The following is a 26,989-nucleotide window of genomic DNA, read 5'->3' on the forward strand; positions in this document are numbered from 1 at the left end:
TTGGCAATTTGTCTTAAACAAGCTTTAAAACACTGGAATCTTCTAATGTTATTGACCACTCAGAAACCACAGAATTGTTCTGGAAATGATCACTTAGAACAGAATTGGTTGTTTTGCATGAACATTTGCTTAACTGTTGAAGCCCTTATCAGCTCGCAGCAGCTTGAGTCAAATATAATCTACAGCAGATGAAATTTCAGAGCACTCTGCATTTACGTGCCTGATGGGAGGGATTTTGGAGCTGTGAACTGATGTGCCTTTGGACTCCTTGAATTTGGTGAACTGAGTAAAGGATACTGCGATGGTAACACATGCCAACACCGTCACTTCCTGGAGGCTGAAGCACCAACCGAGCACCACGAGGACCTGGAGAAAAGGTTTTCTGATTATTTTAGGGATGACTGAGGAGTGATTTTCCTAATAAGAAACTTAAACTGATGAAGTGATAGACCAGACCTTCTACCAGTGTTTTTACCCTCTGTGCAGCTGCTGCCACAATGGTACAATGCCCACTGCAGCACCAGAGCGATTCCTGCCTCTGTCTTAAAGGAGAGAAGACCTGAACTCTCTTCTCTCCATCGGTCGAATAAACTTGCTGGGTTATCATGAAGGAATACATTATTTCAAGCAACAGTAGGGAAACCATAGCAGTCCTTACTTCTCTCAGAGAGACACCAACTGTAATATTTAACACTTCAAGTGTACAAGTGCAACCCTCTTTGTGTTGTGCAGCTTAATAATGAGAACATTTCTGGTCAAAATCCCTGCAAAAACACTCTCTTTCTGTAGCCTGCCGTGACGTTCCTCTTCCCCTCTCTGAATGTCATACTTAAAACTGGGAGTGCTGTTAGCGGATGGGGAAAAAAACCAGTGCTTTTCTGGTGTTTGGATTGCTATGCTGATTTATGCATAGGGTTATCTACTGGAGCTTCAGGGAGCAGCAATTACATATCTCAGGTCATCAGATTAATTCTCAGGAGGCCAAACGCTCCCATTAGAAGTGACATATTCAGCTACCAAGCACTGCCTTTCATGGAGCATCTGCAGTTGCTTCAGAAGGCCAAAGGTTTTACTACAAATGGGCTTTTATTTTATTTTTTTTCTTTTTCTGATCTGCTGCAAAGCAAAGGGACAGGAAACAGCCGTTCTTGCCCCATGGAGCTCCAGTTGCTGGGAAGGGAAGAAGGCACCGCACTGCTGCAGAGCCTGTGGGACTGGACCCAGCACCCCATGGGCCCTCCCCACACAAACACCAGTGTCTGCACTAGCAGGGGGGCTGCTTACATGAGTGCAACACATTCCAGTCTATCCCCTGCATGCTCTGTGCTGGGACACTTCCAGCTGGCAGGTCTTCAAGAAGCTTGAGGACTTGTGCTTGCATCCCACAGGGAACAATGCGGTGCATTGTAACCAAGTGTGCTCAGAGCTCATGGGCTTCTGCAGCACTGCTGCAATGAGGATTGATCCCATGTCCATGGAGGACGAGATCCTCTGCTATGCCTCTTGCTATTTGGGAAGTAAGGTAATGCAGCCATATATATGTGTCCCTATGTGTAACTGATTTAAAGGGCAGCAGGAAGATGACAGAGGTTATCACTTATACTTGTGAAATGAACTGAGTTAAACCAGACAGGAGTGATGCCATGAGCAGTGATGGGCAGTATTTTCCCTGAAATTGCATTGAAGTTTTATAACAAGTGCTATTGAGTTGCAGTTCTACCAGTGGGCTGGCTGGTAAACACGTGCCACCACAGCCCAAAGCTGGTCCCGTCACCGATGGTACAGACATCAGTGTAAAGCCACACAATGTTTTTAAAGTGAAGAAGTGGAGCAGTACATTTTAAAGAATCAGTTAAAGTTAAAATTAAAGTTAATGTTAAAAAAAAAAAAATCAGTTCATAGTCATTGGCCGTTAAGTAGGCAATTAAAGAAAAACGTTCATTAGATGATCTCATTAAAACAAAGCTGAGGAAATGAAGTAATTTACTGACACCAGTATGGACAATCAGTTTTCTCATGTCCATTGAGTTGTCTCATTTCAAATATCTGGAATGATGCTTACCATCCCTTTGCATGAAGTCTGTAAATTACATTATGCACAGTGCAAGCTCTATCAGAGAAGCTCTAACGGACAAAATACTCTCTCACTTCATTAAACAGTCTGACATTGCCCCAGGCAAACTGAGTAACTTCTGATCTCCTCCTTAATCAGGGCAGGGTATGTTTTGTGATACATATGGCATTTTCATAGACCAAGGAACATAAAAAGTTGGCTCTAACTCTCACTGGTGTTGGAATAAAGAAAGTTCTTTTCTTTATTAAACAGTGTAACTTGGGTATTGACTGGCCAATTACTATAACCAGTAGAAGTTTTCAAAAAGAAGTGAAGCTGGTTTCATATAGGGTCACTTGGGTGGGCTGTTTCAGCCTGTCCTCGTCTATCCATTTATGTCTTTGTATTTGAGGCTGAGGCTTCTCAGGCTGTTGCAGATTCACTGTCACCATTCAGAGGTGGCATCTTAAAGTGTCAAAAGCCACAAGGTGTGGACTTATGGCCACTATGGATGCTTCCAACTGCTACAATCACCCTATCTGATGCAGAATAAGTATCTTTCCTAAATTCGCCAAGAGAAAAAGCTCATGTGAAACCCTCATGTTTTTCTCTGCATGTCTGTCTAGGCCCTGCATTCTCTCAGGCATTGCCCCACGTAGCCCACAGAAGTGCCCTCAGCCAAAGAAGAGCCTATTCTATTTAAGTATTGCACCTTATCATTGTGATGACAGTAAGGTAAGATACATTTTACATCTGCTTTAAACTCCCAAATCACTTTGCGTGCATTATTTCTCATTTTTTTTCCCCACAGTGGATAGATTTCATTTGTCCTGCTTGGCAAGGTACAGAATTTAGATGACTTGATGGCTCTTCATTTTGGCTTGTGTTGAGCAGAGTAACTTCACAGTCCCATTTTCAATATTGGCTTCAGCCATGTACGTCCTGTAGTGCATAAATACCCCTCGCAATCTGGATGTAACTGCTTTGGTGAAGGATATATGACAAGTTACTCTGATGACTTGGTTCTGAACTCAGAAATACCTGGAATCTTGCCTTGAGCTGCCTTTTCTAGACCATGACTTTGAGAGTTTTATGATGATTGATGGTACTGTGGGAATAATCATGAACACTTAGGGCTTCTTAGGACTAAAAAAAAAATCTTGATAAATTAATCTTCATGGCATATCTGAGAAGGTGAGTGACTATTTGCCAGTCTGAGTCAAGGGGAAAACTGAGCTGTTCTAATTTACCTCTTTTAATACATAAGTTTCAGCACCCAAACACAGCCTTGATTTCCTGTGCTTAACCCCTGAAGCCACTGTGCAGACACAGGAGGAGTCCCTTCATTTTTTTAGCCTTCTAAACAATTTCATTATTTTTTTTTGCGAAATATCTGTCCAGAAGCATTTTCCTGGAACAGATGTAAAACTCTGTGGCACTCAGAGCCAAACTCTGAACTCCATTCCCAGGACTCGCCACAGCAGTTTGGCAGGGAGGTCGGTGGAAGCAGAATAAAGTTGATATTTCAGTTACTGTAAGTTTACAATAAATGCCCAAAGCATTGAAAAAAAAAAAGTAGTTTAAATGCAAATGAAGCTCTGCCTTAATACAATTACGCAACTTAAAATGCCAAACAACTTTTCTGCTCTAGCCATGAAATAACAATATATCATCTGCAGTATTATGTACTTGCCTTGAAGTCCCAAAATACATGTGGAACTCAACCAAGATCTGGAAAGAAAAACACATTCCTTCAGAATACCTCCCGAGTCAAAATGAAACCCAGCACCTTTCACTACACAAATATCAGTCTGATTAAAAAAAACAAACAAAACAAACCAAGCACAAAAACAACAAACCACAACAAACAAACAAACCAAACCAAAACAAAATATAAAAGAGACTGGCATTTTTTTTAAGGCAGTGTCTTTGCTCAAAGTCCTGATCAAAACCAGGGATCAATGTGCTGCTCTGTGGTGTATATACACTTATAAACTAACCACCCCGCGTCTCCCAAATCCTTGGGTGAAGACTGATTAGTCAATGTAAAATTAATGTTAATTTGATAGAAAGATAAATATTTGCTGCTGTTTTTTTCAGGAAAGGCATATAATTCATTTTTTATAAGCTTTGAATAAATTGTGATTTATCAAAACGTACAAGCACATTATGAAGAGTAAGGCCTGTCCTGTCTGTGCACATTAAATATCTCCAAGCACATATTACAAATAGGGAAAACCAGATTTTGTTCTGAAATGTTCCCCAGATAGGTTCTGTAGGTGCTTTGTTCCTACGTATGAAGGATCTGAGGGTGATTCCCCGATGAAGGTCATTATTGATTTACAGAAGGTGTATAAGTTTGTATAAGTTTAGAATTTGTATCTATTGAATAAATAGATTAAAAAATTCACACTTGTCAAAACAGAAGTTCTTCCCAGGAGAACATTGGCCTTGACAAGTGTTTCAATTCTAAAAGGCCTCGTGATATTTTTAACACAAAAATGTTATAGTTATGGCTCAATATGACTTTTAAGTATTTAAGCTAATATTTTTGGCAGATGCAGTATGACATCAAATCTATATATTTTCCACTGACATCACAGTTTTTTTGCTTGTAATTTCAAACTTCCAGGATTTTGTCTTGTTCTAGAAACAGAGAAAGGCCTTAAAAATGACTTTTTTATCCCCCAAACAGGAAAGCAACTGGATCAGTTTTTAATTGATCAGAAAAGCAGTGGCTCGGGGAGTTCATCTCTCTGCCAGCTTGCAAGGCTGATCACTTCTGGGGACAGCTAAGTCTCTTATAAATATTCTCAGATGTCTAACAGTGGCTGTAGTGCTTGGCCAAAATACGGACTTACGTACCTTGATAATTGTATGTAATTTGGGCTTGTTCAGTATTTTATCATCCTTCCACGCTGTTACAAAAAGCCTATGGTATCATTTAGCCACCTAATGCCACAAAGTAGAAGTTTTCTAGTAGCACTTAATGTGCAAAACAAATCAGCTGAATTACACAAAGCAGTGCAATGAGGTGGTAATAACCTTGACAGGTGTTGTCTTAATAGGCAGCAGGAGGTAATTGCCTCCAAGGGGACTGTCAATGAATTAATCTTTGGCCAGGCAATTCAGCTCAAGAATTGTTCAGAGACCCCCAAATGCTGTTCACATTCTTCTGTAGTTTAATTCCTTTAGCCAGGAGCCTTCAGATAATAACATCCTTGAAGCATAAATAGAATTGATTTGACCATTGCTCCCACACAAATTTAAGTGCAGATTTAGCCGTTGTAATTAGCTTTAAAATTCACAATGAGAGGAACTGGCTGGAGCATCAGGTGGAGCTGTGATCACAGCAAGGTAGACCCAGATTTTCCTTAGGTTAAAGACTCGTGAGGGTTTTGCAGCAACTACGGATTTTTTGGGTGACTTCAGAGGGATGCTGACCAATCTTCACAACCTTCATGTCATCCAGACCTTTGTGCTGTTACAGCTCTGTTCTGCAGATCTGGAGGGACAAAGTTGGACAGATCCTCCTGAGTGACCATGTCCCTCTGGCCAGGGCGCTGGTCTGATCCAGAAGGGATTTCCTCCGAGAAGGAGCTGGGACAGTGGTACTTGGTTTTGGTGTGGTTAGGGGTGCCTGAGGACAAGATTACATCAGAGGACCCAGCTTCTGAATGGTCTCATCTACAGACAGCCCCATATTGACCCAGGCTGGTCTGTTCTCCTCACAAGGGGAGGGGAGAGCGAGGGCTTGGGACATCTTGTGGAACTGATGAAGCTGGTGGGCAGTGAACTGGAAGCTTTCCACTTTGAAGGCTTTGGAGAGGATGATACTGAATTACTTCCTGATACATTTGGCTCTTAATTTTCCTTTCCTTTAATTTACAGATGTCTTCCATTGAATGAAAGAGATATTGATCTGTGATTACCTGTAATATTTATAGATGTGCCTAGGCAGGCAAGAGAATACATCTCCCTCCCACAGCACTTGAGCCCCCCCAAACCCTTTACCCATGTCTCAAGCTCTGAAAGAAAACACTCAGCATCTCTAGTGCATGGTGTCCACTTATTGCATGTGACAACCAAAGATGCATAAGGACTCTTGGTGTTATTCCTCCACATATGATATCCTTCAGGTCAGTGTGAAATGAGACCTGTGGTCAATCCTGCATTATTTTGTTGAAGTTGCATGCCAGCAACATGCTCCCAGTTTGAATGGTTCATGACCTTGAAGTTATTCTCAATATGACATCAGCTACTTTGGCACAGGCAGGCACACATCTAGGCTGACACTGTGGTGATGTGTCCTCCCTGTTGGTTTAGTAGGACTATCTGTTTTTACAAAGGATTTTCCCCCCTTTTCCTGCAAGGTAAAAGAGTCAAAAATTAGCAGCTACCTGATGGCATAAATATCTCTGTCTCACTGCATATGAGTCAGGTCTTGAGCGTTCACCAACATGCCAGACAAGTCCCTGTGCTGTTGGTGGTAGAAGAGCTGCCAGCTGTTGTCCCCCACAGGCCATGCTGGAAGGGCTGCGGAGCAGAGCCCAGTGCAGCCCCAGGCAACCTGCAACGCATCTCTTGGATCTGCTCCTGGTGTTTCTTATGTCATGGGTGTCCCCAAGGTCTGTTGCAAGATGAAAAGAAGGGGACTGAAATTGCTTCTCTGCTTCTTCTGTCCCTGTTTGTCAGCATAAACCGTCTTCTACAGAAAATGCAGCTGTTGGAAGGGAAACATTTGTCATGGAGTGGCTCCTGCTTGACCAGAGACTGACAGCTAACCATCCAGAGATGGCAGACTGGTAAAATATTGACAAGTTCCATGCTCATCCTCTGCCTAACTCCAATAAAATGCTGCATAGAATTTCACTCTCAGCATGGCAATCATCTATGATTCAGCTGCCTTCAGTCTTCTAAAATTTTAGGTAGAGCTAAAGGAGGCAGACGAGCACATCTGGTGGGACCATCATCCCAGATGACTTAAGCATTGCTTTTAGGATCGTGTGAATTAACTCCTGATACCTGAATTTCTAGGAAAAATGGATCCCCGCTTCAGACTGAGGAAACCTAACTGTATGGTATAATTTTACCCGTCTCGTTTTCATGGTTTCTTGGAAATTTGGCTTTTATTTAGGAAGACTTGATGTAAATATTTCTCTTCCTTTTCCACTCTGTCCCTGTTAGACTTTTCATCATACTAGCAGCAGTATCAGTAGAGTCAATAGGTCAAGAACACTGATCTCAGTGATGCTAATGTACATGGACTCACACCAGCTCTGCTGCTGGTCCATGTTTTATTCAATATCTGCCATGATTCAGTCTCTGAATATAGCTTTAGCAGATGTATATTCCTGTTTGCTTTATTCTTGTGCGTAAAGGTTGTGGGATCGTGCCTCCTATCTACAGAGAATATCACTTTCCAGGAAGACCAGGCAGAACCATCAGAACTGGCTGGAAGGAGGTGACTCAAACCATCAGAGAGCCAAGACTTCACTGATGCTCTGATGAACAAAATGACAAATTACCTTCTCAGGCAGGGTCAGGGTTCACTGAAACCATTAATTTTCATGCGTTTCTCAGAGCGTCCAAAAAGTCATCTTCTTTCCCCACCCAGATGGCAGATGACAGTGCATTTCGAAGGAAAAAAAAAGAAGTCTGCTGTTGAAATAAGTCGCTAATATTAAGTGCATGACCTGGCAGCACAATGCAGGACAAACAAAGTAAAACCAGGAGAGGACAGTCAAAATGACTTCTCACGTCAATACTGTGTAATCGGCTTTTATTGCATAAAGAACTTGGGTTTTGTGGGAATGTAATCCAACAAAACACATTTCAAATGGGTAAATCAGCTTTCCCTGATGTCAAGCTATGTGCAGAGGGGTGCTGAAGCATTCAGGGTAGCTATGGTGACAGTATCTTCCTGCTAACAAATAAATACTCTAGAATTAGAAAAGGATTTGTGAACAACCAGTAATTGTGCATTCAGATCACAAGATTTTGTAGAAGAAAAAGTGGGTTGCGCAGTTCTCAGACACGTTTTTATGATACACTATTTGGGTGTCGCATTTAGATCCTGAAAACAGCCAAACCAGTACATGCCTGATTTGCTGAAGAAGCGTAACTTGGCCAGGATCACAGCTTTTTCTCATTTGTAAAGGCTGCAGTTTATCTCTGCTTGCACAATTTTCAGCTCCTTTGGAAAAACTCTGCTGAACTTTTCACCCAGCTGGTGTTTGCTCACAGCCTGGGTGTTCTTTGGCAGGGATGCCTTGTTCTGTGAGCCTTTTAGGGACCTTTCCTATGCAAATCTCTAGAGATCTTGGGAGAAGATGGGTCATTGAAGGACAGTGTGATGGTGGGCAGCCAGAGGACTTCTCAGACATTGTCTGCCAGACAGTATCTCCCAAAACCTGTATCCATCATGCTCTCCATTGCACATCAGAAAATTCATAGCTCGCACTGTGTTTTCCATCAGGTCACACCCCATCAGGAGATCCATAAGTGTGCCCATGATTTCACTGGGCTCTGCTGCTGCTCAACAGCCATGAATACAGAAATATTTATACTCATATGGATTTGTTTGTATCTGTTTAGGGGAGTTATATTCATATTTTGATGTTAACCCCTTGACACAGGCTGTTTGCCTTACTCTGAAGCTCACAGTATCTTGAAGGGCTCTTCTTGTTCTCCCAGTACCTCGGCTGGTTCTTGTGCCTGCCCCACAGCTGGCTGCTGGGAATCAGCAGATGGCTCATCCCTCATCCCCAGCAATTGCATGTCTCTTTTGGCCTCTCAGTGTGCAAAATACAGAGTGCGTTGATAACAGAAATGTTTGCTAGGTAGCTTCCAGTCTGTTCGTACAGCCTTTCTATTGGTCATTCAAGTTTCCAAAGACTCACACTGTGATCATCCAACATCTGCTCCCTTAATAGCATATTCTTTCCTTGCTGCAGGACAGTTGTTATGTTTGATGTATTTCTTCATTTCCCAAGGAAGTCAGAGTATGGTAAGACCTTAGGAAACACAATCAGCACAGCAACACTGCCAAGTATGAGTATTTTGTTTTGGAGGAAAATGTCCCTGTCTGAAGCTTTTGAAAACATTTTATATCCCTGTGATCACTCAGGAGTAACCATCACTGGTGTCAGTGATGCATCCCTGATTATCTGTATGTCTGCTGGATTGTCCAACAGAAGTCTGCAAAATCATGGATCAAACAGAGGAAGCAAATAAGGAACAAAAGGTGAGTGTGTCTTTGCAGCATGAATGAGGAGCACTGCACAGGAGGTTCAAAAGAAAGACGAGACAGACTTCTTCCTCCAGCATACAGCTAAATTGTGGGACCCTTGCTCCAGAGTATTATGAATACTAAGATTTTATATGGGACTGGACAAGTTGCTTGAAGACGGGAGAAAAATGAATCGAAGACTATTAGGCTCCCAAAACTTACTTTGCCTAAAGTCCCTGAGCAGCAATTTACTGTAGTTCTCCAGGACAGTGTTACATTCTGGTTGCCTGTCTTTCTTCCTAAAGCATCAGCTGTTCGCCATTATCAGAGACAGAATAACAAGTTTTATTTGGCTTTAACCTACCCTATTTCTCAAAAAATAAGACAGGGTCTTATACAATTTCTGCTTCAAAAGGTGCTTACTTTTTTACATGTATATCTGCCTGGACACTATTTAAATTTACTTTTTAAATTAACTGTAACCAGGGCTTATTTTTGGAGTAGGACTTATATTTTGAGCATCCTCAAAAATCCTGAAAAATCATGTTAGGGCTTATTTTTGGGGTAGGTCTTATTTTCAGGGAAACAGGGCAACTCACTGTGCCCGTTCTCAGCTGTTAGTGCTGCATTGCCATGGGGTTGTGCACTGAGAATCTGAGATGGAGGAGAGACAGGGAGGCAGGGCCAGGAGATATTTCATCCGCCACTCAGCAGTGGAAAGAGAAACCAACTTCATGGACCTGGATTGTTATTTCCTGTGCGTTGCCCAAAATCCTGATGCAATGCAACCAGGCACACTGCATGGCCCTGTGTGTCTGTTGATTGCTACACTCATTGGAGAGTTGTCCAATACCAAGCCAAATGCTCCCCGGTTGCAAATCACTGTGGCTAAGGTCTGGAGCAGAAACACCAGATAGTTCTTTACGTGGAGTCTAGTGGGACGAGCTGGGCGCACTGCTGGACCAACACAGCTTCTCCATCCTGGAGACCTGAGGAAGTTTCTGACAGTATCACACATTTTCTCCAGCATCCCAGGAGATCCCCTCCGCTGACAATCCTACTGTAGGAGGACAGGCTTCCCATGCAGAGGGGAATTGAATGCGAAGCACTCTGTAGGAAAAAGCACGCTGAAAGCCATCTATTGGGGTTATTTCAGCAGTTTAGTCCAGGTGAGCTCTTTGGTTTGACTGTGCCCACTGCTGTTGATATCAAATGGGTGTCAATACCTGAATTTGGCCAGCTAATCTCATTTTTTTCTTGACTGTGCAAGATCTTGTTGTATGGTGCGTAGCAGTTTTACTCCATGCCTTGCTAAGAAAGGTTAGATTGTGCGGTTATTATTAGCATGCATTCAGGCTCCTAGCAGCAGCAGGACACAAGCAGTAGCACATGGAAGGACATGGGGTAATGTGACCTTTTGTTTGTGCCAGGGTATGGGCATGAGTACAGAGATACAGAAAGTACCTTAGACCTTTCTTCCCTCCCTTGTTCTATTTACAACCTGAGTGTATTTAAGGTATAGGCAAATTAATCAAAACTGACTTAGACTTTATTTAGCTCTGCAGTTCTTATTTTGACCCTGTCAAACATTTTCATGGTAGATTGGTTTCCTTCGGCTCATTCATTGATCATTTGACAAGAGAATTATGCAGTCACGTTTTTTTTTTTTTTTTTTACTTTTTGCCTCTACAGTTAATTTTATAAACCAGTTCTTCAAATCAACAGGTGAAGGGTCAGTATTTCAACATAGCTGTTACAGAGATGCGTGCACCTGGTGTTATCATAAAATGCTATGAGGAGTGAACCAACCGTCATCTGTAAAGTATGAGCTCAGCTTGCTCATTAAACAGCCTTTTCATGCTTTTTCTTTTTAAAATAGGAAATGATGATGTAAAAGATGATTATCAAGGAGTGGAAAAGTAAGCAAATCAGTAATAATATTTAGGAAGTGTATATCATCTTTCAGCTCAAAGATTTGAAAGTGCTTGATCATCCACTAATTAAGACTCAAACCCAGCAGGGTGTTACTGTAATGAGTACTGAGACATCCTACCTCATACTGAGCTGAAAATAGTTTTGAGCATGCTAATAAGTTTCTATTGTAGAACTCCCTATAGTCAGTATTAACAGAGTCTGAAATGTTATGAACAGGATGGGCAGTCAAATATTAGGGTCAAAGTAAAAATTGTGGTGGTTTACAAAGACAACAGTAGAAGTTTCTGTTCAAAATACCTCTGAGCAAAACACAGATTTTGCTTTATTTCTATTAACACAAATTATTTACCTAGCTGGATCCCCTTCTTAAAGTTTCAATTGTAAGTCATATTAATTTTTTCAATGTTTTCAATGTTTTGTTCTGCAGTCCTGTAGGAGAAGTTTTTTCCTAAAAAAAGCAGAAATATTCACCTCACTGTGTGATTTCAGAAGCTCTGGCTTTAAGTAAGACACCAAGTATTAAGAGATTTATGATAAAATAAGGAGAGCTGGTAAAAATGAGGAAAAAAGTATTTATTGAACCTTAAATTCAGTTTTCAGTATTTTCTTCATGGGTCGATAGGGATTCTAAAGAAATAGGAATTACTATAAAACAACTTGAGCAGGGGGGCAACAAAGGCAATACTAAATTCTTACATGGAAAAGAATGAAACCAGGAAATAATAACTTCAGATTTCTGAGTGGGATGTGATACTAACTATGCTGTAAAGAACAAAGGTGTCATGGATAAGTTTTAAGGAAAGCTTGTGTTTCTAGTCTCACTGTAAGTAAGGCTTTAGTATTTCTCAAGTTGCTCTAAATAATCCATTCAAGTGACATTGAACTTCAACAACTGAAAATATGAATAAGGTCACAGAATGATGCTTGTGTGAGTATTTGTTGTTAAATGAGGAAGGAGTATGAAACTGTTGGAAAAGAGATTTTAAAGCTGTTAGTAATCACATGGCATCCTTCTGGAGTCTACCCAGATCCAAGTAACTGTAGCTCAATACATGCTGGATTCATCACAAATTAAACTAGTAATATCCCATCAAACATGCACTTTCTGTCTGAATTACAAATAGCTACTATTTCTTTTTGGTATATAATTATTAGATATCATATAGACAATACGTTTTTTACCCACTCAGTAGAGAATATACTTTGATCTGGAATATGCTGTAGGCAAACTGTGGCCCTTTCACCCATAAAAACCCTTGAGGTTTCTTCCTGACCAAGGGCTTTTTGTAGCCAGGTTTAATATATTGTTCTGGCTTGGTCTAATCATGCTATGCTTTAGCCTTCCCTTTTACACAGAGGAAAGATCAAGGAACAAGTTTCAAAACAGTGAAAGGTCCCTTCTGTCTCTCGATTCAGCAGCAGAAGTAGACAGCTTAAAAAGCCTGGAGACTGATGCCTACTGTTTTATTTTCTGCTTTCTATTCAGATGGGAACATTTTTCTTCTTTTGCTTCTTGACAAAACCAATATGCTCCCCTCAGTATTCAGCACTTGCCTGGTTTATGTGTGTATAGGCAGCTACCTTGGAGCACCTTCTCTGCCCATTTTTTGGTAAGACGTAACTCATCCTTGCAGATAATGAAAACCATGCTCACTAGAATGATTTGTGCTGCCTTTGCACTTGATGTCATTCCTGTATATATCTTGCTTCTGTAACATTGCTGGAACAAGATCATTGCAAACACCACATCTAGCCCATGGCAGCTAGGCGTGTAGCACAGACATAGGGCTAACTGATGAACTGAGCTGTTTAAACCTGCAGTAAAACATTCAAGATTATTAGGAGTCTTTAATATCTGTGTGGGGCAGCATCTCAGAAATAAATAATTCATGAGAATAGACCTCTGTTCAACAATTCCCTCTTCCCATCTAATTCTGTGGCATATTTATAAGGTGCTGGGTGACAGAGATATGGACAGCTGGAACTTTCACCCTTTCATAGAAAGGACACAGAAACTCTTGATTCAGCTCTGAAATGTGTACATTTTTCATATGGAAATGAACAAACCAAACCACAGCATTCCTGTTTGTAAAAGCTGGTTGAACCCATTACCTGTAAAGAAAAATCCTGGTAGCCAGTGATACAGGGAAGAGCTGAAGAGACACGGTGGTTAGATACCAGGTTAGATACCAGCACAAGAGACAATCTCAGTGCACTGCCTACAAGTTAGATTCTGGCTTCACAATTATAGCAAAGTCGTATTCATTTCTTAAAGCTCTCCTCCCAGCACATGCTTGCCTACTGTCTTGGGAATTGCTGGCTGTGGTGAAGTCCTGATGTATTTATCTCTCTGTCCCTCAAGAGAGGTGTTTGCCATGGGAGGAGCTGGGGGAGCACCCAGGAGTAGCCCCAGCTGCTCTTGGTCAACATCCAAGTCTTCACCTACGATTCACCCACTGGCTCGAAGGAGAGCGGGAATCTGTCCTGGGATTGATGGAGCACAGAGAGGCTTCTGGCGGCCTCCCATTGTGTTGGTTGGGGTTTTAATATTATTTCTAGAGCAGATGCAGTTTAATCACCCTTCAGTCAATACTCAGAGATTTGCTTTCTGCTTAAGCCAGGCGTCGACCTCAGAAGAGATATATAGAGCTATTATTTTAAAGCCCTTTGGTCACTTTTCCTTGCACAGCAAAACAAAATGTATTTGGATGTTTTTGTAGGTAAGTCTTTGAGGAGTCTAACTGAAATGCTGTGGAAACTTAAGGTTACTGGCAGGAAAACAGAGCAACTCTGTGCTGCCTTCAAAATCCCTGCACTTCTAACTCTTTTATTAACTCGTCTGGTTTTCCTGTAGATATTGATTCTGTCAATTCGGATTTCAACCTGGCTGCACATGGGAGAAAAGTGAGGTCTGAACATGAAATGAACAGCAAATTATTGCACAACTGTATGAAATCCAGCATATTCTGCAATGCCCAAAGTCAACATGCATTACAGATGCCAAAACAACCAAACTCAAGGGACAGTTGAACATGTAGGAACAGATATATAGTATACAGGCTGAAGACTGAAATCCTTGATCCAATGAACAGAAGTGCTTCATCAAGATTTCTATAGATTGGACTTCTTGTTCCCCTCATGAAAAGGGATATGTTGAGGGAGTATGTAGAAATCAAATTATACTTGTCCCTGTGGTGAAGCTTTCTGCAGAGGAACGGACCAGATGTCCTGAAGGAACGGGACTTGGTTATTTTAAACATCTGTTTTCCAGGGACAACTGAAAGGGAGGTAGGGAAAGGTAACTGCCTCAATAACAGTGCTACCTGGAATCAGAATAGACAGGGTAAAAACACTTGTGGAAAGGATTTCTGGTTTATAGTTTTGTGTCACAACTATATTGATATACCTGAAAAGGGATTGAAGGAAACCATTTTTCTGGGAAAGTCATTGCATGGCTGCCCTGGGGGACAGTTCTTCAACCTTCTGAATCCTCCAGAGACGGCCTTTCTAAGAGGTGGAGGACTGGGTTTCTAGTGCAGTGTGGGGTGGAGCTGACCTAGGAGTCCCTTGCTTGCTGTATTTCTTACCTAATAATGGGCCTAATAGGAAAAAAAAAAAAAAATCAAAACTTGTGGTGTACTCATCATGAGAATGTAGTGTGGTTAACATCTAGCTTGAACGGCTTCATCCCACCTGTGTAGCATCCCTCTGTACTCCTGGGTAGGAAGAGAGGGTATCTATCTTGTTTTTACATCTCTATGCAACACACCACCTGATTTCAGTGGTGAATGAAGTGTTTCCTGAGCCAGTTATCCCAGCAGTTGCTGACTTCGCAAAATGCCTTGAAACCTTAAGGGTGAAAAGTGCTGAGCGGGGAGCAATGCATAACTTTCTTATTAGGATGAAAATTAAATAGTTGGTGGATGATCTGACAGTGCAAAATCCTAGCAACAATTCTTATGGCCTGAAATTTTCTTTCCTCAGTTTGTCTGAGTCACAGAAAAGGATAATTCTGTATTTCAACTGTGGGTACTCTGCTTGGGTGGATTAATGAACTACACTGAGCCTTTCCCTCTTCTCCCCCAATACTGTGTCAAAGACCACTAGTCAGTAATTATTACTACTCTTGACCTACATTCCTGCTTAATAGCACATAAATATATATTCTGTGAAACTATCTTCTTCAGTTTTAGCCTGACAAAAGATACTTTCTGATGCTTTTTATTTACAGGCAGGCAGCTGGATAACAGGCTGAGCCATCACACTTCAAACATACAACAGAGGTGCCTGGGCTGAACACAGAGATCTCTGCCTGTCTCTTCTAAACCTTTCTAGCCTGATAGGCAACACAGAATCCCCCACCCATCACTAGTGTTTGAAAGTCAGGCAGAGTGATCTGGGCATGAAAATCCAGATGACAGCTTTAACACCCTATAGATTTGCAGTCTTGGGGAGTGACATAGCTTCTGGTAGTCCTAGTTTCCTTTATGCCTTGAGCAAACCTAAAAATGACATTTGTATTGTGTTCTGGATGGGCATGGCCAAGTTCAGAGAAGCAGTACCTTGTGCATTTAAGATGGTGTAAAAGTAGGACAACTCAAGCTTTTACTGCACCTAATTAAGAGGTAACTTGTTCCACAAGCAAGAAGTGATGTGCCAGATTAATTCCCTATTACCTGCAACACAGGTTGCTTTTATTTGATATCCTAAGCTTTTATTGGCATCATTCTGCTTACAGACTGACAGTTTAGTATAACTTGAACAGCAACACGATTGAGCTGGACTCAAGGCCATATCTGTGACAGTCCTGCCTCCCTTTGCAGTCATCATCCTTAGTCTGTGATATACTGGACTACACAGAACAGCCTGCCTGCTCCCTGCTCACCTTTCCAGGTGTTCCTTCCATAAGGACAAGGACTTCACTTTGACCCAGGGTGCTGCAAGCCCCAAAAAGCTCACAAACAGCAAAAAGGACACCAAGAAGACCATGAAGTGGTGTTCAAGTATCTCCAAAGTGGTACTTAAGTATCTGTTTTGTCCATCTTTTGGTCTCTAATGCTTGCAGGCTGAGATATTTACAGTGGAGCCAGGTCTCCAGAATATGTCCATGCAAAGGAGTTTGGGTCCCAGAGCCACAGTTCTCACCATGTAATTCAGTTACAACAAACTGGATGAGGGTACCAGCGGTCAAATCCCAGCGTGGCTCATTGCAGCAAAGGAACTTCATGTTCCGTTGCTCTTTTGGTGGTCTTCTAGCCCTGGAAGTTTTTCACCAAGGACTAGGGGGAGTCCCAAAGAGGCCATCTCTGTTTCCCAGGTCTGCGCTGGTAAGGCAGCTTTTTCCTCAGCCTTATGGATTCAGAGACAGAGCTCAGAAGTGGGAGCTGCTCATCCTTTTTCCCTGGGGAAGCAGGGAAGAAGGAGCAAGCAGAGCTCTTCCATGCCACTGGGCTCTCTCTCCCCTCTGCTCTACTCCAGTCAGCTGCTCTTCGAAATTTTCTGTCCCAGTGTCATGGCACAGTTGCTAAAGCAGAGCTCTATTAAAATTGTGGTGTTAGGTCTTGCCAGGGCATACTGCCCAGGCGAGGGGTCCCCATGGGTGTATCCAGGCATGTTATGAAGCTGATGCATTTTGATTTCACTTAATCATGTTTCCAAGGCTGAATTTAGCAAGGCTATATTCCTTCCCTGTCAGCATTATCTAATGTGATGCACACCCTGCAATTAGGACCCACCATAATTGCTTCTGGCCCGTATTCGTCATGCTCACGGCCATGCTGGAAATAATAACATCAGCATGGGAAAGCTGCAAGTCAGCAAAGATATTTCCAGGAAAAGAAATTTCCCTTTGCTCTTCTGCCCTCTCAAACCACCCTCCCCAGCTTGGTGTTGAGCTGGCTGGGGTGTTGAGAGCCGGGGCGGTTGGCCAGAAACGCCGTCAGCTCCTGGGCTCTGCTCTCTGCCGAAAACAAAGCAGGAAACCTGCAGCGAGTTCAGGAGCTCGGAGCTGATATGGGGAGCTGAAAGGAGCTTGGAAAGCAGAGACTAATCTCTGGCAAATGCGTGTTTGACATGCCCGAGCTATTAAAGCTATCAGATATAAAAAGCACTGGCCTGTTTTATTATTTTATGAGTGAGCCCAGCTAGCTGGGTTTCTTTGTCTTGGGAACTGGCATGCTGCTGCTTTCTGATCCCATGAGTCACAGTTTTATAACTCGGTTTAATCGTCATTTCTTTGCTTACACTGTCTCCTCAAGTGCTTGGGTCAGAGTTGAGTGACATGAACTGGCGTTTGTTCCACGTCTGGATCCCGTCACTAGAAATGAAGATATTTTTAGCCTGAGCTAAATCGCTGCTATTCTTAGCTACTCAGCTGGAGCTTTTTCTGTATTCTCCCATCTTCTCCTTGTTTATCTCCTGAAGGATTTTTTTACTTTCTTTCTCCCAAAGCTCATTAATGAGGACTTCGGGAATATATTGCTGCTAGTAGAGGAGGGTGTATTTTGGGATTGCACTGAATTTTAGAAGACAATAAAAATAAATGATGCCCCAGACTCCATATTGTCTAAAAATGAATCTGCTCAAGTCTTAATGTAGGAAACCATCATCACTGATTATTGGAGGCAGGGTACTTTTAAAATAAATATATACCCAGATTTTTTTCTTCCAAGTAGGGTCTGGTCTTGACTTGCTTAGACTAGGAAAAATGTAAAGGCAAAATACATACAGCTCCTGGCCTCTCACATTTATGTGGTGAAAGATGGAACAGGAGTGGTGAAATGATCAAAGATCCCTGAAGACACCAACACCTCCACCAAATCCAGGTCTTCTCAGCTGGCAGTGATGTTACCTTTGCACAGTGACTGCAGTTGTTCTTGCTCCCATTTTCCCCACCTTCTGTGCAGCTTTCTGCAAGAACTGCTGGTTTGAGACTGTGCTACACAGGAAAAAAGAAGTGAGCCGATAATACCTCTGATTTTCCATTTTTTCAGAAAGAGATCTATTAATGTTAAAAGTAGCTATTTAGAGCTGTTATAGATGGTAAGAGGTTGAGGACTCTCATTTAAATAATCTAATGTTTCAGCATTAGGGCAATATACAGGATAGCTGTTATTACCACTCTGAATATTATCCATATTAATCCGTGCCACAAACCAGCTCATTTCACTCTATCAGGTAAGTGTAGATTGAAAGAGGGAAAATTTCACTCTATTCACTCTATACATAATGGTAAAGTTGAAAATAAAAGGATACACAGCTCAGGCACCAACAGAGCAGGATTTCCCTTGAGATATTGGCTTCTCCTGAGATACTGCCGTACCACAAGGCTGCCAGCTGGGGGTCAACCCTGGGGGCATTGTGGCAGCCAGACACTAACAAGCAAGGACTTGGATACTGCACTGAGATAACTTTTCATGCAGAGGCACAATGGATCCTTCCTTTCAGCTACTGAGCTCAACGACTCTCTCTGACCTTGTGGTTACTCAGGCTAGAAGGCAAGGAGGAGAGAGTTTAGCCAGCCCAGGCTACCTACTGCCTCTACACACAAGGTACATGGACACGGGTGGATAGTTATGCAGGTCCCCATAAGAAAGGGATTGAGCAGCCTGTATCTTTCCTACACTTTGTCTACTCATCAGGAGATACATCTGCTCTTACCAAGAGCTCTCAGCATCTTCAAATAGCAGTTACAGCTGCAGGAGTAGCAATATGCCCACATAAACATGTCCCTACTCTAGCTTCCTGTGCTGGGCTAATAGAAATCAAGTTAATTTTCTTCATGCAGTTGAATCTTTTCTTTTTAGTAGCTAGCATAGTCTTTTGTTTTTGATTTAGCGTGGGAGTAATGTGATAAAACCCAGGCTTTCCATGCTTTTCTTTCAGTAGCTAGGCTTTTGGAGTTGGTATGAAAAGAATGTAAGAAGTCACTGATATTTTGGCTGTTGCCAGGGAGACCAAGGACTTTTTCAACCTTCCAGCTGCAGGCACACAGCAGCTAGGAGGGGGGCATAGGTAGCACAGCACCTAGATTGACATCCAGGTTGGTCAATGAACAATTCCTCACCATTAACCATATGCTCCGTATATAACTGGAGTTGGCTTTTCCATCTAGTTAATCCTGTAATTTGACCTTTTTGTTTTTCTACCATTTTGAAGTCATCCTTTGGCCTGTTTGCCTTGTGCATTTTTGCTCTCTTGCTGGAATTGGCTGTTTGGGACTGGGGGTGTTCTCCTTTCTGGTACTGGCTGTTCAGAGCAAGATGGGGTGAGTGTTGGTCATTGGGTGGTGAGAGCAATTGCATAACTGTATCGTGTATCTTTTATTACATTTTTTTCTATGATTATGGTGATGATGATGTTGTCTTATTAAACTGTTTCTATCTCAACCCACGAGTTTCTGCCTTCTCTTTCAGTTCTCTTCCCCATCCCACCTGGGGAGAGGGAAGGGTGAGCGAGTGGCCTCTGTAGCCCTAATTGCAGGCTGGGGTTAAACCATGACACTTCACAAAACAGTTTCTTTTCAGATGAGCTGCAGTGGATAAGAGAGAGTTTAGTCCATGCCTGTGCCTAGGATATGATTCTTCACAAACTACTCAGGACAGAAATGGGGAAATTATCCTTGTGAAGAAGTAATTTCCAGTCTTCTAAAAATAGGAACCAAAGAGTTTACTCTAAGTCCTCTGTCTACGAAGACACAGGTGTGTGTAAGTATGTTGGTCTCTGTAGTACATGAGTATCAGAGCATTATAAATTGCCATGGAGATGAGAGATGGTCTCTCTTGGCCTCACAGGAGGTTGCCTGGGAACCCCTTACACTTCTTCAGCCTCTGCATCTGCAGGTCCACATCTGTCAAGGCTGCAAATTGGACTGGCCACCAGATGTACTTTGATGTGTATTGCCTGGCAACAGCCTGTGGGGCTTTATCCAGCTCAGAACTGACATGCAGCTCTGTGGCTGCTGCCTCCAACTCAACGTACCTCCACGAAAGGGCTTCAGGGTGTGCTGGGATGTGGGCCACAAACTTCACCAGCACACCAATACAACATCCAGTATCTACCCCTGTGGATGCAGAGTTGTCCTCTCCCCCACCTTGGAATTCCAGCCAAATTGAAACTGTTCTTTATAGGGAAGTGATGAAAAATGACACCTCAAAGACTAAGACACCAGTCTTCATTTTCAAAAAAGTGCTACAAGCAGAAAAATTGGTAGCACATCAGCATAGACCTGTTGCTGACAGTCACAGTGGTTTTGAGTGTCTAGGATTGAAAAATGCAAGGATGAGATTAACAGGGACATATCTTTAAGCAGTGTGCATGCATGTGTGCATATGTGTGTGAGAGTGCGTATGCTCATGTTCAGATTTTTAAAGTGCAAAAATAGCAGAAATAAGAAAAACTTTACAGGAAAACAGTTGACATATTTTCAGGTTGATAACACAGCACATGTAAATACATTTCTTCAATTCATGTTTCTGCTTCTCTTGTTATCCTAAAAAGGACCTTTATTCACTTAAGCTGTAGCAGAAGTCTATAATTCTACCAGCTATATGGACCAGTGAGAAAAGCACATTTACTGCCATTCCTTATGAAATCCCAGTGGCAGAATATGAAAGTAGGTTGTGTTTCTTGCACCCTAGCAGTCCTTTCAAACAAACTCTTGCAGAAGGAGAACATGACAATACATTACATTAAGTTACTTTCAAGGTAGATATAACAAGCTGACAAACCAAAGCCAGCAGCTAGATATAATAATAAATTTGGTGCTATGGGATCAACTGACATCAACCATTGAAGTAACATACTAGTGCATTGACACTTACTGGCCAGCCTGAAAGTTAGACTTAGTTCTATCCTCCATAAGATAGTTACACAAAAATAGATCACTTCAAATGCATTTTAATATGTCTAAAATTATCAAGAGCTGAACTAAAAAGGGGAGGTTCCAGTTCCCTTTCTCTGTATTGGAGGTGATCAGATTTCTGTGTCTCTGTAGGTTTGCCTCCCACTATGATCCTTCCTAATTTGTAACACCCTCCTCCTGTAGTATTTCAATGTTTGAAGCTTCACATAAGCTTTGGATTTTCAGCTGGTGTCTGGTTATTTGGCCATTTTCACAAGAAAGAAGCTGGAGAAGTAGAAGAAACCCAAGGGCTTTTGGGACTGAGCTGTGACATGACAGATTTTGGTCACTCACACACGACCACAGCATCTTAATGTAGGTCTCAGCTTGATATGGCATGGAGATCAGGCTTGTCCTGGGGCTGCAGCCGATATCTATGTCACATAACTCAATGGTTTCCCTATTGAGTTAGTGCTGAGCCAATATCCCTGCACACAGCTGGATGAAACAGGTTTAATGAGTTCTCTCAAAAACTCAGTTTCCACTTGGAAAAACAATTAACAGAAAAATTTCAGTGAGCCTTGAAGAGAAAATGCGTCTTAATAGTGCTACCATCTACTCCTTTGTCCTTCCAGAGAGACCGTAGTAAAAGCAAGAGGCATTAGTAACTAAAACATGTTTGGGTACATGGAGCCCTGGTTGGTCTTCAGTGGCCCAATTTTGGAGCTCTGAACCCTGCCGTGATCTAATGACCGTATGAAACTCAAGTGGAGACACATCAACTCCTGGTCTTGCTCTAATCACACACCAAGCCCTGGCTGCTGATCACAGAATCGTAGAACAACCCAGGTTGGAAGAGACCTTGAAAGGTCACCTGGTCTAATATTTTGTGGGAAAGGGACCCTAGGTGAGATTTTCTAGTACCCTGCTTAAACACATCTTTAAAACCTCCAGTGATGGAGACTCTACCACATCCCTGGGGAGGTTGTTCCAGTGTATGATCATTCTCACTGTAAAAAATGTCTTTCTTATATCAAAATGAAAACTTTCCTAGTGCAACTTGCACTCATTGACCCTTGTCTTCTCCATGTGGCTCCTTTGTGAAGAGAGAGCCTCTGTCCTCTTCATTGCTTCCGTTTAAGTGCTCAAATACTGTGATGAGGTGCTCTGTTGAGCTTTCTATTCTGCGGTGTGAAAAGACCCAACTCCTTCCATCTTCCCTCACAGGGCAGGTTCTCCAGCTCTTCTGGTCCTTTGAGAGGACCAGAACTGGACACAGTAAACGATCTCCAAGCATAGGTTCATCTTCAACTATTATCCTTACTTTTATTGTTATCTCCCTCTGATGTTGCCATCCATATCCAGCTTTGCTTGCATAGATCACACAAGAACTGGAAATGGAGGTGAGAATTTGAAAATATGTTCATTTGAAGGAGTTTGGAAAGTTTGCAGAATCTGGGAAATATTCAGCAAGCAGCACATAATCCCTCAGAAAGTTTTGATCAATTATTATTATTATTATTAATAGCTGTGAAATGAGACTTCATAGTTAGATTTGTAATGGCTGTAATTTTAATCTTAATGTGTGGTATTAAAAGATGCATATGGACATTTGTTTATAGTCAGCCTCATATAGTAAGTTCTGAAACAGCTTTAGGGTGCTCGTGATAATGCTTGAAAGTACTCTTGTCCTCATTGCAAAGCAAAAAGGGTGAGTTACTTGTGATAGAGCAGGAGACAGCAGAAAAATACATTTTGACCATTTTGTATGCTGAATTACAAACTTCAATTCCATAAGAAATTAGGATTCAAAAATGTTCCTGTGAAACTATTTTTAACTTGCATGTCTTGAATGTAATGACGAAAATCCTGTTCACTACAAAGGAGCAGAATCACGCACTTTATGAAAATGTATCCATTTGGAAAAGATAATTTCTCTGGTCTGGTCAGTTCCATAATATTTTTGCTGCTGCAACATCTTGTTATAAAGTGCTGAGTGACAGGTTTACTGCTTGTCTCTTTCTCCAGCACAGAATTTGGTGTTTCAGTGCTGAGACTTTCCCTAATTAAAAGTTACTTATGTGACATAGAAAGCTTGTTAACTAGATTTTTTTTTTTTTTCTAATAGATAAACAAATTCAGTCACTTGTGACTTTGGCATTCAGTTGTCACTCAAACTGAGATGGTTCCTCAGACTGCAAATTCAACATTTTGTGTTCCAACTTGTGTTTGGCTTTCCTGAGCTCACTGAACATCAGATGATGTAGACAACCCTTTTGCACCTCTGTCTCTTTCTCATTTCAGACTTTGAGTCCTTTTTCCCCAATAATTCTCTTGAAATCCAATTTCAAAGTGCCATGGTGCTGCCAGAGTTACCAATTCAAAAAATAAATACCAGCCAAGGTTCTCTCCAAAAGTGCAGATTTTTCTCCCAAAAATCGTTTGTCTTTAATACATCAATATATGGAGTAGTGTATGTGAGTTTGACTACATTGTTTCCAAAAGGATACAGTACAACTTGAAACAGAACAGAGAAAGGCAAGAAGGATGATCTCATTGCTTCAGTATGAGAAAAGGCTTTTGAAGGGACCTCAACCTGGAATGAAAACAAGAGAGAAGGGATGTGACAGAAGTCTCTAAAATTATTAATATTGAGGAGAAGCTGGAAAGGAAAGAGTATTCATAACTTTTCATAATACGTTACATCGGTAGAACTCAATTAAATTACTAGGTAATAGGTTTAAAACAAAGAAAAAGACATACTGGTTGATAGGAAGTGCAGTTTCCCAATTGGGCTCCCTAAAGGAGGTCATAAGTACAAATAGACTCCAAAAAGGAGCAGATAAATTCACACAGTAATGGGCTACTGGTAGATTTAGACACAGTTATCTGGGTGAAGCTTCTGCCTAAGAGATCATCAGAGCACCATTTAAAGACATTATAAGTATTTCAGGGTGGTTAATTTGGACTAGCTCCACTCTGGCCATGAGAGTGCTTGGGGCACTCCTGGAGCACAACTCAGATTTTATTTCAGCTGAAGGAAGCCCAGTCCAACAACACCTGGGGAGACAGAGTGAAGCACAATAAGTCAAGATGATCAATGGATTTGTTTCTGAGGTGTGCTCTTGATGTGAACTGCAACGCACGTGAATGCTCACAATTGTACAGTTATGGACAAAGCACCTTGACTGCAGTGGATTCACTTTCTTCGGAAGGGGAGGGTGGAGAAAGAATATCTCTTCCTTTTAGTGTGCACATGGGTTAGAGGCATGAAATGTATTTAATGCACCTAAATATAAGAAATGGCCTAACGTATAATAACATTGTGAAACATCCATAGAGGTGCTCACAGTGACCATAATGAAAATGGACTTTGGGTAGAAAATGGGTTTGGCTCTCATGGCTGGAAAACTGATTTGGCTTTCAAGGCTGCCACCAAGGTTTCAGATGTTGTACCTGCAGGGACCTGCTTTCACGGTATATGCCCTCTCCTCCTGATCCAACAGCAGAAATCTTAAGGGTTATATACAAGTACTCACTGGTTTACACTTGATTGAGGATTAGACTCAGGCTTTGACATTCCTTTCTTTCAAAGCAACACAGCACATAAAACTGCCTTGACTTGATACACCACAAAAGCAGAAAGGAAACAGACGAATGTGGAAATTCTGAAATTTGATCCTTTTTGATGTGAATATATTGCTGTCATTCATAGTTGTTTTACCCCTTATGTCCACATATATAAAAGTGTTTTGAGTTTTTAAATTCAGGATATATGTAGGAAACAGTGTTTTCCTCCGCTGATGCCACAGTGATGGTGTAAGACAAAAGTTAGACACTCTTCCTGCCTTGTGAGTTCTGCTTTTCTGGGTTTTTTTGAGGGCTGCAGTGACATGTGTTAGTTGACGAACATTTATTTCTCTTTGGCTATTGCTCTTTTGTCTGGAAAGGGTAAATCTCATGCTTTGAGATGTCAAGTATCTGCTGGTTCTCATGGTGTTGGTCCTGGTTTCCAGGTAGTGTTATTTAGAAAATTTTATTTCTTGTATATTTATAATAATTTCACTCCTCTTTCTGTTTTTAAAGGTCTTTCTCTTCTATGGTGGTGCGACAAATTGAAACCAGCCAGACCAAATGTACAGGTTCAAGCAGCAGAATGCAAAGAAAAAGATGTTGAGATGTGTGTTTGAAGTCTTGAGAGGATTACATCCGTGGTTGAATTTTCTTGACCTGAGCAAAGATTTTACAAATGAAACCATTCATTTCCACCTCACCTGGGAATTTTTTTTGCATCATGCATTTCTAAGAAACATGAATTCTTACAGGAGTGTCATTGAATTTGCTCTTAATTTGCTCATCACTTAACATGAAAATCATATGCTGATATCATGTTAGTATTATTCAGTTGATTACTAGACAGAATTTTACATTATGTTGATCATGCTCCTAGAGAAATGTTAGGAGGTGGGTACGATGTATGGAAAATAGATTTTAAAAATGAAAACCTTCTCTTAAGCTTCAGAATTATAATGTAAGCACCTAGTTTCAGGTAATAAAAAGATAAATAAAAGCAAATGAGAAATAGACCGCAAGGCAGACTTGCCAGACTCCGATCTGCTTCTTAGTAAACAGTTAAAAAAGCATATTAAATATTCTTGATGAGATGCAGTATTAAGAAGAAAACTGGTTTGCAAAAATGGTTATTTCAGTTTTATACTTTTGTCGAAACTAATTATAAACCTAATTTTAGTCAGGAAGGAAGGAGAGCTTCGTCATTAATTTGATGGAGATGGAGATGTTCAAATCCACAGGTCATGCCAGTTTACTTCAGCCTCTGGAAGTCAGGAATGACTGTTTAGTTTTCCAGCTCTTTCCCAGAGGCAAATACTAAACTTAGAAAATATCGTGACTGAGTTCTGTAATTACTCCTTCAAAACATCAAATACTTCTCATGGTTCTTATGAATTTGTTTTTATGAGGCTCTACCAGAGAAAGAACTATTATAATTGCCGTTTTGCAGGTGGGCAGCTGTGGCATAGGCAGGTGAAGGACTTAGCCACACAATCGAGTTTCCGTTTCAGCAGACCTAGGGTCCTTTTTCATAGTTTGGAGACAAAACAACAAATGTGGTGCAGATTGATTTTGTTTGATCCTTACTCAAGTGCTAACCTGATTTGAACTGTTTCACCAGGATAACTATCTTGCAAAGATATATCATTACATATAATGAAACTAAGGGAAAGTAGCTGAGCAGCCAAATAATGCTGAGAAAGTTCTTCAGTTAAATTCATGAGTGGCTTAGCAAAAACAACTAGACAGAAACTGGGAATGGAAATAGTACTTCCAGTGCACCAAGCCACCAATGACTAAGAACCACCCCCGGTGCTCAATGCACACTGCCCACCACAGTAACACTCTCGTTTGGTCTTCCTGACAGGTGACTGATGGAACACCACAAAGTATTTTTGCATGCCCTTCTCTGCACCTTTTGGTAGTACTGATGGATGTGAGAGCCCAGGGATGACAGCTCATCCTTGGAGGAGTTCCGCTGTTCTTGGAGCCCTTCTAGCCATCAGTGAAGGTTTCATGAGTCAGATCCTTGAAAAAGTGGGTCCTGACTTTTTTTCAGCAGAAAGAATCTATAGTTTCAGGTGAATTCAGTTTTTAAAAAAAACCATCTAATTGTATCCTGTCCTTTCTGTGTATGTTTCCCTATCTGCACAAGACACATACACACCTTTTAATGCTTTATTTTGGATTGTGAAATCCAGTGTCTGAGCCAAGCACAGTGATTCCACCACTGCAAGGATTAATCAAACCTGACTCATCTGGCCTCTGTGCTGCCCCTCATGGGCTCATCCATCATCCCTTGTCATCATCTAATCAGGCTCCAAAGTCCAAATGAAAAGAATGGTTAGGAAAACCAGGA

The 26,989-nt window shown here is 41.4% G+C and overlaps 1 long non-coding RNA gene across 1 annotated transcript; it reads left to right on the forward strand.

Annotated features, from left to right (window-relative positions):
- The first annotated feature begins 308 nt into the window (after positions 1-308).
- Positions 309-25,552, forward strand: LOC139827335 (uncharacterized). Its single transcript, XR_011737849.1, has 3 exons — positions 309-377; positions 2,680-2,788; positions 25,147-25,552. It is a non-coding gene; the product is annotated as an uncharacterized lncRNA (long non-coding RNA).
- The last annotated feature ends 1,437 nt before the right edge of the window (positions 25,553-26,989 follow it).

Source organism: Patagioenas fasciata, chromosome 2 (assembly GCF_037038585.1).
Source record: "Patagioenas fasciata isolate bPatFas1 chromosome 2, bPatFas1.hap1, whole genome shotgun sequence".
In the NCBI taxonomy this organism is placed as follows: Eukaryota; Metazoa; Chordata; class Aves; order Columbiformes; family Columbidae; genus Patagioenas; species Patagioenas fasciata.